The sequence below is a fragment of the Oryzias latipes genome, chromosome 15 (assembly GCF_002234675.1).
Source record: "Oryzias latipes chromosome 15, ASM223467v1".
Lineage (NCBI taxonomy): Eukaryota > Metazoa > Chordata > Actinopteri > Beloniformes > Adrianichthyidae > Oryzias > Oryzias latipes.
In genome coordinates this window covers 13,836,729-13,851,765 of record NC_019873.2, presented here as the reverse complement: position 1 = coordinate 13,851,765, position 15,037 = coordinate 13,836,729, and the positions used below count along the sequence as shown (strand labels likewise).

At 37.4% G+C, this 15,037-nt stretch overlaps 1 protein-coding gene and 1 long non-coding RNA gene across 5 annotated transcripts in view; both read right to left on the bottom strand.

The window, feature by feature from the left end:
- LOC101171858 (GDNF family receptor alpha-1) overlaps positions 1–15,037 on the bottom strand; it is a 111,239-nt gene that overhangs the window by 53,396 nt on the left and 42,806 nt on the right. The gene's annotated exons all lie outside the window — the stretch shown is intronic.
- LOC105354921 lies at positions 8,788–12,500 on the bottom strand. 3 transcript variants are annotated; one of them, XR_002874709.1, is made up of 6 exons: positions 12,071–12,499; positions 11,103–11,331; positions 10,815–10,974; positions 10,508–10,718; positions 10,254–10,410; positions 8,788–9,221 (listed from the first exon to the last, which is right to left on the bottom strand). It is a non-coding gene; the product is annotated as an uncharacterized LOC105354921 (long non-coding RNA). The 3 variants fall into 3 exon arrangements; XR_002874710.1 differs by having other exon boundaries at positions 10,508–10,588; positions 12,071–12,495; XR_002874708.1 differs by having other exon boundaries at positions 10,508–10,974; positions 12,071–12,500.

The window sequence follows — 15,037 nt, the reverse complement described above, 5'->3', positions numbered from 1 at the left end:
TTTTTTGAAAGAAATTCTGGCTTTTAAGTGTACATTATATTGCAGAAAATACGGTAGATTTATCCATCACAGAAATAAAAAGAAAAATTTCAAGTTTATTCTGAACATTCTCATTTTTCTGGTGAGATTCCATTCCTGATCGACTATAAATGAGATGTACCACATTTGAGAGTATGGATGAAACTTAACCATCAAGGTTGGTTTACAGGGTTACACTTGTTAAAAAAAAAAAAATAATAATAATAATAATAATAATAATTTGAGAAGGAAAATGCTTAATTTATAAATAAAAAGAGAGAGACAATGTCAGAGAATAGAATGTATTCCCTTTTAACCATTGCCAGCACAATATGGCTCAACCGACATCCATATTAAAGACCCCAGTGCATTAATTAAAATGTGAAGCAACCGGTACACCCAACTGCAATTAGAGCACAGGAAAGAATTTGGCCAAAAATAATCATTAAAACGCTGCATATACAGCGCCCCACTTGGCACCAACATTTCCATTCTTTATTAATCTATTAACCTGAAGTTATTTCACCCTGTTAAGGACTTTTTTCAGTACATTTCTCTGAGATTTTGGAGTCAATATCTGATAGAGGACCATGTACAATCTAGATCTGAATGATTGACAGGCCTGCAGGGAGAAAAGAGGACAAACATGCTGGGTTTTTGTCTGGTCTGCGTGGCAGCAAATTTGCCTGGCAACAGTATGAATTTAAGCCTGGAGGCTGAACCAACCCCAACTTTTTACATGCTATTGATGATCTGACTTAGTCAACATGCTTTAACCTTGACATACACACAAATCTGGGTCAAACAGCTGCAAATGATCATAAAACTACAGACTTTCTGAGAGGAAAAAGACACATATTCAGCCTTTCAACCTGGCTGTAAATCTAAATTTCTTACTCTTTCAGTACTATATTTAAATATTTAGAATTTTTTTTAGGAAGAGGACTCCACAATCAGTGTAAATCTACCCTATTCTACTCTGCCTTTAAAACAAACCAACAGCAACTTTTTTTAAAACAACCATTGATGTGGAAAGAACTAACATAAACTAAGGAAGTCAAGATGAGACAAAATAAAAAAATACAAAGAGAGAGTAAACCATTCATTTAAAAAAAAAAGAAAACTGACAAAAAAATGTTCCACTTTTCTGTGAATTTTATCAATTTGTAGGAATTATTACATTTAAATATTAAATTAAATTTGCTTGAATTTATGAAAGATTAACTTTAATAATCTTTTTTTTTTTTTTTTTATGTCCAAAAAAAATGTTAATGTTAATGTTTTTTTGTTTTTTTTTATTAAGTGTGACTAACTGCCCTGAGCCATTTTTGGCCTCTCCAGAGGAATCCTTTGTTCCAAATAAACTTCTCTGCACTGACAGTCAGTGAGGATCCTTATTAGGAGAAAGACTGAAAACAGACTAATTTGGCTTGCAAAAAGTAGCTCTTCTATGCCGTCTTAAAAGGAATGAGCTTTTTTAATATTGACCCAACAAGGAGGCCAATGAAGCTTGCAGGTTCGAGACCTGGGGCTGGCATTTTTCACAAAAATAGATTTTTTTGTTATTGTGCTGTTTTCACTTTATGGCCAACTTTGACCATTTCTTTCTTTCTTTCCTTTTTTTTTGCCAATACCCTTTAAGTTTTATTTTCATTCAGCAATACAGCATTCAACGCTGCATTTTCTCCTGGAAACGCAGCTCCTTCTAGTTCAAATTAGATTTCTATTAAAAATAATAATAAAAAGAAATAGATGCACCTATGAGCCTGAGTTGGTTTGAGTGGTGCCTAACAGGAAGCTCAAGCACCCTGAAGGCGCTGACTGAGCCTCATTTTAAGTTTTTTTGCCGAGGTTTAGGGATACTCCCAGCACAGTGGAAAAGGACGACCTCAGCACAGACAACAGCTAAAGTGCAAGCTTTATTCTTTCTGATAGTTTCCTGCAGACATATGCAAGTCACCCATCCAAGAGCACTCCAAGCGGATGGCTGTAAAAGTAAAAAAAAAAAGAAGAAAAAAGTCGCCTCTCAGACTCCATTATAATCTTGGCAGGTATTCTACGGTGTCAATATGTTTTGGCATTTAGCGGGGAGAGATAAAACAAGCGCACACACCAAGCGGTTTCCGTCAAATATCCATCACGCCGCACGATAGCTGCAGGTGGGATATGCAGCCAGCGCGTTTCTCTCTGGAAATCTCTCTGTTTAATTTCCCAGGCTGCTTGCCTGCCTGCCTGCCCGCCTTCCTGAGAGGATACGTTAAATGCGCTTGGCCTGGGGATGTTTGATTTCTCTCTGCTGTGCTCTCTTCCATCTGACAGATTGGGATAATAAGGAGAGCTAATTGGAGAGGCTGCTCATAGCTGATTAGATGTGATTTTATTTTTTAAGGAAGCAGCAGCCTCCTACTCTGTCTAGATCCACTCTGTCTCACTTTGTTGTTGATGTTTTTTTTTTTTTTAAAGAGGAAAGCTCCGGCTCCATACGTACAGCAACCAAGTGTGCAATTGTTTCCTTTTGTGTGCACTATGAGTAGTTTTTATTATCCAAGGCAAGCTGCTTTGCCTCTATTTAGTTGTCTCCAGCCAGCTGAAAACAGCATATTGGGACACATTTCCAATTTCTACTGCTTAGCATCACGACGCCTCCTAATCCGTGGAAAATCGATGCCTAATAACCTATGAAAATGTACAACTGCTGTTTTACCTCTGCCAGCGGGCTTGTCTGCATCCCCTGAGCATTAGCCTATAAATATGACTGCGTTAGAACTTGGAAAAATGCAAAGGAACAGTGGGGAAAAAAATCAGACGAAGCTTCTGAACTCTCAGGCTGAGTGGAGAAGAAGCAAACTGCTGAGGCTGAAGTGAAGCAGCAGCACACAAAAGAAACAGAAACGTCTCTTTTGTGCATTTATCTCCTGGTGTTGCACAGACATAACTTAGTCTCCTTGTTGCCCTTTCATTTGGTAAACTTAATCTTCATAGGACAGGACATAAAATGTGAAGATTCAAGCTGAGGTGAGAAAATGTTTATTTATTAACTGGTAATAAATAAATAAATGAAGTTTGGGAAGTTTTATCTCTCATCCAGTTGTTTCTCTTTCGGCTTTTTCCCATCAGGGGTCGCCACAGCGAACGAGTCGCATGGTAAACTTGGCAATGTTTTACGCCGGATGCCCTTCCTGATGCAACCCTCTCAAAGCAACCGGGCTTGGGACCGGCACAGAAGGGAATAGGGAGCAGCCCGGAATCAAACCCTGGTTTCACGGACGGAAGGCGCCGCAAACCAGCATGAGCTAAATCGGCTCCACTTATCTCTCATCCAGTGTTGTTTTTAAGTTAACAGGGATCTGTAGCACACAGCAACAGTTTTCATCTAAGTTGTCCAGAAACTAAAATATTTGAGGGTTTTTTTTCTTTTCATTTTGACAAAAGGATAAAGGGAAAAGTATAAAATAAAAAGTTAAAATAAGTTTATAAAAAATAAAATAAAAAAAAACATCTGACAGAATAACTAACCAGACGGTGAAAATTAGAGGTAAAAACACCAATTCTTTTACGGATTTCCTTACCGTACAAATACTGAGATTGGTCTCTTTAACCCTTGTGCTATCTTAGATGACCCCACCCTTGCACTGACGTGTTATTCCTACCATGACAAAGGTGGATAAAGGTGGAAAGATTTAATGTAACTCATGGACACCAGTGAGGTTCACAAATCATTGAAGTAAAAAGGTTCAACACACTGTCTAGTGGGTCTAAATGACCCAACTCCCAATGATAAAGTGCCTAGGATAGCACAAGGGTTACAACAGGGGTTCTCAAAGTGCGGCCAGTGGCGGCTCTTGGGAAGATTTTTTGTGGCCCTCAGTAAAAGAGAGACAGAGCTGGTTCCTTTGAGGAAAAATGTTGTGTTGGCGAGGAGAATAGGCACTTTCAAGCTGAGTGGACAAATGCTTACCTTTGTCGTACCTCATGGACTGGATAAAGTCATGTGCCTTATTTGCAAGCAGGTAAATGCAAAGCTCAAAGAATTCAAATGAATCGTCACTATGTTACAGATCATAAAACTATGACAAATTTACCGGTGAGGGAGCGCAACAAGAAAGTCCAACACTACAATGAAGCCATGCTGGACAATAGATAATTAATGTTTACAAAAATGACTAAAGTCAGTGAAGCTGTGACAGAAGCTAGCTCCATTGTGGCTTTGGAAATGGCCCGGTATAGCAAGCCCTTAAGTGACAGGGAGCCTGTTAAAGAATGTATGCTTTAAGTAGCTGACATTGTCTGTCCAGAGTCTGTCAAATAAAACAATTACTAGACGAGTAGAAGATTTGGGCAGCAACCTCCGACAGACACTGGGAAAACATCTGGAGGGCCTGGTTAATTGTACAAATAACACTTGGTCATTAAAGTTATTAAAAAAGACTTTTTTGTTTATTCATTTTTTTTCACCAAGATTGGCCCCCAGTCTAATGTCGAGTTCTTAATTTGTCCCTCCACTACAAAAACGCTGCTTTAGAATGTTGAAATCAACCTTTATCATCTATGTTAATATAATTGCTTGTGGTTAAGATGAAACGTCAACTGTGCCCCTTTCTTGTTGTATCTTTATTTTTTCACGGACGTTTATGCCAAAATCATGTATTTTGTAAAGCAAAGTCTAATGAAGCAAATGGAATTTAAATTTAGTGTACAAAAATTTTACAAGTTCTCTCATGTTTTTTCTTTTAATACAGGGTACAAATTAATAATTGATATCAATTGACAATTAGGTTTGTAAAACGAATAAACTAAGCTGGAATCAAGTAATTTAAATGGTTACACAAAGATAAATAGCTTAAAACTGAGCAACAAAGGAAGCAGAAAGTTTTTACAACCATTTCAATATGTAGAGTTAAACCTGACCAAGAATGAAAAACCGTTAAGCTTCAGTAGGAGAAAAAAATAAATAAACTAGGTAACAAATAGAATGCTTGAAGAAACAAAGTCCAGCCTCCATCAACATGCAAATATCAAGCGCCAGGCTGACTGAAGCTGTCAACATTTATTTAATTCATAAACAAATGCTGATGTTTGAGTAAGTGCAGAGCTCATCAAACCCACAAGTTTTTTATTCCAAAAAGGAGAGGCATGTTTTCCTTCAAGCTCATTCATTTTATTTACATTTATCCAAAATAAACATAAAAAAGTAAGAAAAAAACACCTGAGATCTAATATAGAAAAACAAAAAAAACATATGTTGTTTCATCCACCAAGCCGTTCTCCCCAAAGCTTTCTCCTAATCATGCTCATAACTTGAGCCTGGCTTTGACTTCTGTGATAGCTCTTCGGAGAAATCAATGCTCAGAGACGACTGAATCAGAGCCTCGGGGGAAACAAGGAGGATACAGGCCAAGTGTCATACTGTGGGAAAAGCTAGTGAGGAAGAAAATGCTGGAGAGGGTACAAATTAAGATGTTAGGAGAGTAAATGAGGAGAAAAGAAGAGGAAAGGATGAGTTGTGCCGCAGTGACTTGGTCCTTATCTAAGTGTGTGATGAATAATGTCTAGAAGTTGAGGCTGTGTCTCTTGAAAGACGCTTTTATTAGGATTCTATAAAGCAGAATTTGTGAATATATTCATGACTTTTTGGGTTTGTTTTTATTTGGAAATGTGAACTAAAAGAAAATAACGTATTTAAATAATATGTCTGTTATGCTACTTCACACTGTCCTCGGAAACACATGTTAAAGCAATCACTTCCAATGAAAGTGATGTAAACGCGCGTGAAAGTGCATTTTAGGCTTCTGTGTTCAAAACTCTTGCATTCACCCATCACTTTGCAAGTTTTTACTGTTTCGGGACTGTACATACAAAATGCATGGTCTTTGAATGCACCTTGAAAGTTGAACCAGGTTGAACTTTGACCAATCAGGGGCTTAGATTTGGAGGTGACATATGGGTAATGTCCCCCCTAATTCATGGTGTGCCAGCTGTTTGAAAGTTGATCATAAAAGAGAAATTAAAAATTGCAGTTTGAGCCGGGACGGAATAACATTACACCAACTCTTTCATTTATGGGAATTGTGAATTGTGAAAGAAACAAGCATGGAGCAAGAATCATGGGATTTGTACCGCTTTGACATTTCACACCAAGCTTCCTCCAACTGTTAGGACATGCTGTAGTATTGGGTAGACACAGTCCAGTGTGAAAATCATTTGATAAAAGCAAGTTAAAGAATGATTGTTTAGCGTGTTTGCTTAGAGTGTGGGCGTAGCATTAGACTGTCAGACTTATCTGGGTGTTTTTAGCTCATTTTTTTTCCTGAATAAATTATCATATTAATGAAACTGTTTAAATGTAAACTAACAATAAATTAATACTTTAACTTAAAAGTTTAAAAAGCATTATCTTTCCTAAATTGATTAGCAAACACAGGTTAAAGACCTTTTTCTATGACAACTCATATACATTTGTAAAAGCACTTTTCTTTAAAAATGGTTGAAAACATACATTTATTAGGTTTTGCATTTAAGAACTATTGAAAAAAAAAATCAAAGTTGACTAGATAAAATGGTGTTAGCAACTATTTTATTGTGGTGAGTCCCTGAATTTTCAAAATAGCTAAATTGATGTTATTTTTGAGAAAGAGTACACTATACAACATATATACAAAATAAAAATGTCTCGTCATGAAGGACAGAATTTTTCATCACCTGACTATGATAATGTTTATGGCAAATGGGACTCCTGGCAGGACCTCACCACACAATGAGAGAATGATTAATGACTGCTGATTTACCACTGTTGGAAAGTAATGAAATACCAATTTTAATATCAAGGATTTCTTGCAGGACTTTATGATAAGCTGCCAGTCAAGGTCAAGGTTTATCAGGTATCAAAACGTAGGATTCGTCTACTGATTTGTCCCACGATAGGCAGCCACATTTACTGTTCTTAGAAATGTGGCCAAACATGTCAGTAAGATGCAAAGACAAGACCAAAGAAGTGTGAAACGGTTGTACCACTACCATGTACAACAACCATTTATCAGCTCCAGTAAAAGTTTGAGAAAAAAACTGGAAGCAAAGCTCGATTTTATTGTTGTAACCCGGACGGATGGAACAAAAGAGATAGAGTTTATAGTCCTTCAATCAATGGAGCAGAGAAGCGGGATGCTCCTCTGTTGAAAGAGATGTGTTGGCTGATACAGATGAGGTGCTGGTGAGCTTGTCTGTCTTCCAGAAGATGACTTGTAGTCTGGACGTTGTTTAGTAGGATAGAGCACTGTGACACTTGTAATTAGGAAGTAGTGGATTCGTCAATTGTGTCTTGGAGTCAGGGAAAGGCAATGGTCAGGGCCTTGACGTGGCAACAGAAGGTCGAGACAGACGGTGGTCAGGATCAAAGAATGGCAACTGAGCAACTCATAGTAAGAAAGAATGCAAAGGTCAAGTAGCTTGGCTTGGCATTAATGAAGCACTGGTACGAGTAGCAAACACCTCAACGATCTGGCACTGAAGGATTTGTATGAAGTCTATGCATGCAGAGGGACAAGGGTAAAGGTGATACGATGTGCTATTGGAGGAAACCAGGTTAAAGAGCTGTGGCATGATCCATGACAATTCCTACTTCCCACTAAAGCTGATTTTCAACTCTATAGCAAATGCTATGCCTTTTTAGTTTTTAGTTTTGTCTTTTCTCCAACTTGTTCAGTTACTTGATAAATTTCTAATGGACAAAACGTACAGTTCAGCAGAATATTAACAATTAAGGTTTGAGGCTCTTTTATGACTTTATCAACGACCGCTATTATAAACATATGATGTTTCTACAAAGCCAGTAGTCTAATGCTCCTGTAAGGTTATTTAAAGTGAGAAAAACGTTAGTTACTGGAAATATTTCCCTTTATATACCAGAAGCATTACTGTTTCCTGGAAGAAAAAAAAAATCACAGTCCTTCCCTTATTTGTCAGCTCTTGCTTCTGTAATTGCTCTCACCTGGGAGACATAACCTTTATTAGAAACCTCCAGATCTATAACCAGTGTCAGAGCATCTCAGATTCCGTTTTGGATCAAGCCACTGATCCTTTGAACAACTTTTGCTACTGCATCTAATCGTATTTGATGTTACTGTGAAGGTTCCCATAGGAAAAATCTGTTGCTCATATGTTGCTTGATCTCGTCTCTTGAGATCAGTTTGAGCGTCTCATATTCGTATCATTCTGTGATCATTTGCTTCTTAACTCTTGCTCCTAAGGGTCCCTTAGGAGCAAGAGTTAAGCTATAATGAGAAAAGACATCACTGAGACAAATGAGGTTGAGTTGAGACAACTGTTAGAGCAATAATTAAGAAGTGGGAGAGACGAACCTAAGACGCTCATGAGACAAATCTGAGAAGAATGAGTCCTAAAAGAGATCTCATCGTTGTCTGTCTGATGTCTCTTTCATGTCTTAATCATTTCTCTTAAATGTCTTACCAAAGCCGTTAATGAGAATGATATTTGAGATGTATTTGAGAAAGAAAAGATCATTTATTTTTATAGCAGTGGTCACCAATCCTGGTCCTCAAGGGCCACCATCCTGTAGGGTTTAGATGTTTCTTTGCTCCCCAGATGTGAATCAACAGGTGATTAACAACCTCCTGCAGAACTTGAGGAGGCAATTCAACCACTGCAGCAGATCTGTTGGAGCAGGAAAACAGCTAAAACATCCAGAACAGTGACCTTCAAGGACCAGGATGGGAGACCACTGATATACAGTAACAGTAAAAACAATACTAGAAATGTAAATGCTTTACACTTTATTTGGGCAGCACCATCATCAGTACAGCATTTGAATTGTGGTAGCAGTATTACACATTTTTTAAAATATTAAATGCATTAAGTACATGAACCGTGGCGTACTCAATCTGGTTGACACGCTGGTCATGAATACTTCCAGATTTTAAACAAGACACTGAAAAAAAAACATTATAAAAACATAAACATAAAAACATTCTCTGAAACTTGCAGACTATCAAATCCATGAACCAATTTGAGAACCAAATTAGGATTAAAAATAAGAAAAAAAGATGGAAGAGAAACCAGTCCGCATACTGTAGATCATAGCAGTGGCCTTAGAACCTGCTCTGCCCTACATTTGCTGACAAAGGCTTTCTTGAGCTTGGCCTCTTCAATTTGTTCCCAACCAGGTAGAGTGGCACATCACAGGACATCAGCTGTAAGACAAGAACATTAAAATCTGGCATGAACAAATTGATAATAGACTGCACATAACAAACAAAGATAACACTTCAAGCTAGAAGCAAACTGTAGTTTTATAAAAGCAGCTGCATAATGCTACCATAAGATTACGTTTCTGTCATCCCTTAAAGCAGCCACACGTCGCCTGAGAGGACATCTGTTTCAGTTAAAAGAATTGAAATGCAGCATTCTATGGGCATTAACTATTTAACAAATAAGGTTCAAATCTGTTTCATTTCATTTTTTATGATACAGTCCAGATCAAACATTTAAGAAATGATCAAGTCACATTTTGCATGGTTGGCTCTTAACAAGGGAAAAATAATACCCATGTCTTAATTGGGACGCTGAGGGCTGATCGTGTCAGACAGCAAACTGTGGAATAAGATATTTCAACGAATATATATTATGCTATGATTAAGAATTTTGTGGTCAATATTTTTTGGATTGTTCAGAATATTTCCATTAGTTTTTTAAATTAGAGCACTTTGGCTTAGGTCTTTGTTCTGTTTGAGACTGAAGAATTATCCCTTAGTGGTACAAAAGTAAAGATTGGAAAAAAGTCTGTTATACGTAGAGAACTTCATAAAGCCACCCTTTAAATTGTATTTTATTTCTTTTAATGTGACACAATCTTGCTATTTAAATCAAATTACCCCAAAATAAGGATTTTCAAAGCTAAATTTTAGGTTAGCCAGGGCTGCTCATTCCTGGTCCTTGGGATCCATCACCCTGACTGTTTTCTAGATCTCCAAGCCCTGCTAGCTGTTGATCAGCTCAACCAGATGTCTCCACATTCTGACTGAATGAACACACCTGGTCCAGGTAATCAGCAGCAAGCAATTCAGGGAGAGTTGGAAAACAGGCAGGCTGGTAGATCTCAAGGACCAGGGATGAGCAGCCCAGAGTTAGATTAATAAAAGATTAATTAGAATAATTAACTGCAGGTCATGATTAACTAACCACACCCAAAAATGAATCGCATGACAGCACTCATAAATATGTACCTTTGCAGAAACTCCAGGGTTGAAGCCAGCTCAGTTGGATAATGACTGTTAAAGCAGAAGTAGCTACTGAACATCAGGCACAGTGCTGCAATGTTGTTGTGTACGATGGAGCGGTCCCAACTCAGCATGAACCTCCTTGAGGAAAAGCAAGACTGTCCTAAAGACAGAACAATGGATGAAGTAAACATGTCACTCATGTACAGTGTACAAAGACAAAACCTTTAAAATAATTTAACATTTGAAACTTTACTTACCACATACAATATCAGTTGGAGTCAACGGCACCTGCTGCAGCTGGACCTCGTCTGCATCTTCTACAAGAACAAGGCATCCTCCTCATTAAAGTAGCAGAGCAGAAGAAAGCGCATCTCTTTAACATCTCATCTCTTCTGAGCAGCCACTCTGCTCTCCTTGCATCATCTGCAGCCTTTTAGAGTTTGGAAAAACGTCTTGCTTTCATCATTTCTGCAACAAGAGTGCAAACCATTTCCTTCCTTGTCTTGGGCCAGGTCTCTTTCCAAAGACTCTCCAAAGACTGCACAAATTCCTCAGAAAAGTTACTCCATGGAATTTCAAAGCTGTCCTCCCAGTCAATGTATGTACAGTCCTTGGCTTCTGGAAGATGTGGATGACAAACTCCTCGGTGACAATAACAAAAGTGATGATGATTGTGTTGGTGAGGTCTCAACAGATGACGATGTGCTGTTCTCTGGCGTTTGGTCTGCAACAAAAAACAAACAAACAGTATAAGTGTATTAAGTTTACACTGTACTGTCAGTGTGTTACCCATTCATATTCATATCCACTTCCGTGCATTACAAAAACTCATTTGTAATGTTTGACACTCACATTTCAATTTCCAGAAAGCAAGACGTTTCCGGGCTTGAACAGGTCTCAAAGCTGGCAGCAAGTCAGCCTCTTCTATGAATCGTAGATCCTCATACAACTCCATTTATTCCAATGGACTGCAAGTGTTCTTCCAGGATGTCTTTTGTGGCTCTGGTAGGACTTCCATAATGGCAGTGTGGAGGAACATGGGTTCTGATTCAATTATTTTCACATGTAGAATTTAGATCACCTTGAATCAGAGACGGAAAAAAAAAACATGATGTACACACATTTTATACAGCACAAAGTAAGATCTGGAAAGGTTTTTAAATATGATTTATGATTCACTAAAATCCTCGTACATATCAGTGTTGACATTTGTTGGCTTAGCTACATCTGTGCTCTCTAAACATCTCCACCACTGACAGAGGGCTGAGAACATGTTTTCCTAATATGCATACTTAAATTTTCAGATTATGCTTTCTAGACATGTGAGCAGTTAATGATGACTTTATTTAAACACATGTCCATAACCAGTTTCAAAAGATGACATGACAGGCCAAACGTCTGCAAGATGATCTTTTAAACAAGATAAAAGCATTTTACAGCGTAAAAATTGAACATACAGTGAAACTGCACATTTTGAAGTGTGCAATAATGGAAATGGTTTGTGATGTCGTCACACTGAATGGGATGAACCCTGCAGATCCTTAACTGAAGAGCAAAATGTCTTCCAACAGTTACTAGCACTCACGCGTTTGGAAAAATATCGAGGCTCATTCTGTAAACTCTGCACTGCAAATAACTCTTCAATGTCTCTATTTTTTATTACAAAAAGCACAAGTAAACCTTTGTAAAATGTAATAATTACTTATACAGCCAAAGCCACCGCGAGTAGCCCAGACGTCTGCATTACTGGCGGAGCTAGCTTAAAACACCTTTAGCATTCAACTGAGTTCAGAGTTGGAGGAAAGAAATCGCAAACTTACCGTGCAAACTTCAAACATTTTACTTGAATCTTTTCCAGACAAGCAAAAAAAATGTTGGAGATTCATCCCACGGATTGTTAAAACGCAGAAAAAATACGACAAGCGCTCGTCAAAAGTCTCTCGTTCTCTGCACTTCTCCCGCTTGCAGATTCCGGCCAGTTGGTGACGTCAACCAATGAGTTTTCCCTCCCACTGTGATCAGCCAATCAGAAATCTGTGTCAAGTGAGGCTGTGATACAGTTTAAAATTCAAATCGGGTTACTCCAGGCTTCTGTTTGTTCAATATGATGCAGACTAAAATCAAGAAAACAGAAAATATTTTCAGCTTGTAAGGCTGCATGAAGGGGGATTTTTAAAGACAAAGATAAAGTAACTCAAACTGAACCCCATAAATCTGTACCGTCCTAAAGTTGATTTATTTATTTCATTATTTTTATTTGTGTATTTTATTTGTTTGTTTCAAATGTAAAATCTATTTTTTGTTCACTTTAAGGTGATCCAAATATGATCCTAAAAGTCCTTTATTTAGTTCAGCCATCAATGTGTTAAATGTTTTATACCCACCAACATATAAGTGTGCGTATATGCACTTGTGCGTGTATGCATGTGTGCCAGTGCATGCGTGTGTTTGTGTTTAACTCAAAAAAAAAGTTTATTAAATCGACACTGCAACGTTGTCTTGAAATTTCATGTTTTTTAAAAAGTTTCAAAAATATGTCTTTTGAGGATATGACCGTCTTAATGATTTAACTTTTTTTTCTTGAAATTGTAATTAAGTTATATAAATATGTAAGCAATATACAACTTTTTTAAGTTGAACATAAATAACATAAAAAATATTATTTTCTAGAGATGAACTGTAATCAGACTCATTATAGGGCTTGTACTACTCTCATTTTTCTTTTTGCTGAGACAATAAAAAAATAGGCTAAAACAAGATCTAAATTATTGAGCAACGAGAGACAGAACCATTGATGTCTTTCACTGAGATGTAAATGAGATAGGAATTGGAAGTAAGGATATCAAATTGAGACATACTTGAGCGCAACATAATATGGCTCATTTTTCTCTCAATTGAGATCTGGAGAAGAGACAGTTGTGAGAGAATTTTGAGATCTCAAACAGTGCTCACTGTGAGACTTATTTCTCAGGAGAAATGTTTGAGAAGAATGAGAAAAGCAATTTAGTCTCAAACAGTTCTCATTTATGTCTAGGAGACGTAAATGTGACAGAAACGAGATCTCATCTTCAGTTTTGCTTTGCTATGGGTTTATGCGACCTTTATGCCGTGACCTGCTTCATTTGTCTTCCAATGGAGTTTTTGGATTCATCATGTCGATCTCCGACATGCCAATTTCCATCTCAAGCTGCATAGTTCATTATCTTCAACAGAAATCAAGTAACAGGTGCAATTAAAGAAGTAACCATTTGGGGGCTGGTTTAAAAAAATAAGCACAAATTGAGCGTTCAATTGACAAGTCATTGTCAAAAGAATAGCTCTAAAACTGCCTTCCCAGGCTAATTTGAAAAACTTTCCGAAACTGCTTGTTTAATCTATAACCTTCACTGACATCCATACTCAGAAAAGTCCAGTGATGCTGTTATATTTTGGAAACATGGCATGTAGGGCTGCACGATTTGCGGAAATCTTCCCACGTGCAATATTAGTGACCAGTATTATGATGACTATATAACTTATTAGCAAATCAACTATTATATCAGTTCCATTTTAATGCAACATTTTATTGAAGTTCAAGTAAGCATTAATTAGACTGCAGGTTATATCAATAGGAGACAGGAAAGACCTTGTTTGTCAGGGAAGCACACCAAAGAACAATTATCTACCTTTCTGGTAGTACTGGACAAAACTAATATGCACACCATTTAAGAACAACGTTGGCAGTGTTCACATGATTTGAAAAAAAAACAAAACATTTTTTCTATGTGTATGCATGTGTGTAAACATTTAGGGTTTATCACAGTTTATGCCATCTTTTGCAAAACATGTATTGCACAAGCTGATATCCCAATTTCAATTCGTTTTTTTTTATTTTTGTAGGTCTAAGAGAGGCCAACATGTCACCTTCACACCCCTTTCGGTTCACTCTAAAGAGGTGATCTGTGAGTGGAAACATGAAACATTTATGGAGAAAAGTAAACAGATCGAAAGAAATTCTGTCAAATTTGTCTGTCAAAATCCTATTGAAAGAACACTCCCAGCTTCAACAGACACAAACCTGAGTGTGGGCATCAGGGCTAATCTACACATTTACGAGGGTACAGGCTGCATGCTGAATACAGGTTAATGTGTTTCATGTGTGCGTATGTCATCATTAAAGGCCCTTCCCTCTCTTGAATTCACATTTCTCCACATGGGCGCAAATGAACTCCTCACCATCCGTCAATCAGGCAGCTGATTAGATCGAAGTGTCAGCGCTTAAACAGATTATACAAGCAAGAGCCAAGCAAGAAAGCAATACTGCGCTCCCACTCTCAATCCATTGCTTTAAACTTCATTTTGAAGACAGCCTTCTCTCATTTCCAATATCTGCACCAGCATGCAATTCAGCTCAAAAGCAATGGAGTTTTTATGAGATAAATTGACACGGCTCCTTCGCTCTGTCTGCCATCAAGATACATTCAGAACACTAATACTTTAAGGAGAAAGCCTCTTTCACACCGAGAAATATGAAGCTCTGACTGTCCTTTAGCTCAGGTAAAATAATTCATATCAATCAGATCAACAGAAATAGTGCAAAAGAAAAAGTGGAACTTGAAAAGGTAATTTACAGAAACAAAAAAACAACAACAAAATAAGAATTAAAATCAGCCTGCACTGTGTCAAAGTGTATTGCATCAAAAAAAAGCGAATTATCTTTGTTTTAAGTTTTCCGTGATTTTCGTTCTAATACTTTCAAGAACTACAAAAGCAAAGAACTGTAAACTAACTGTAATGTTTGTGGAAGA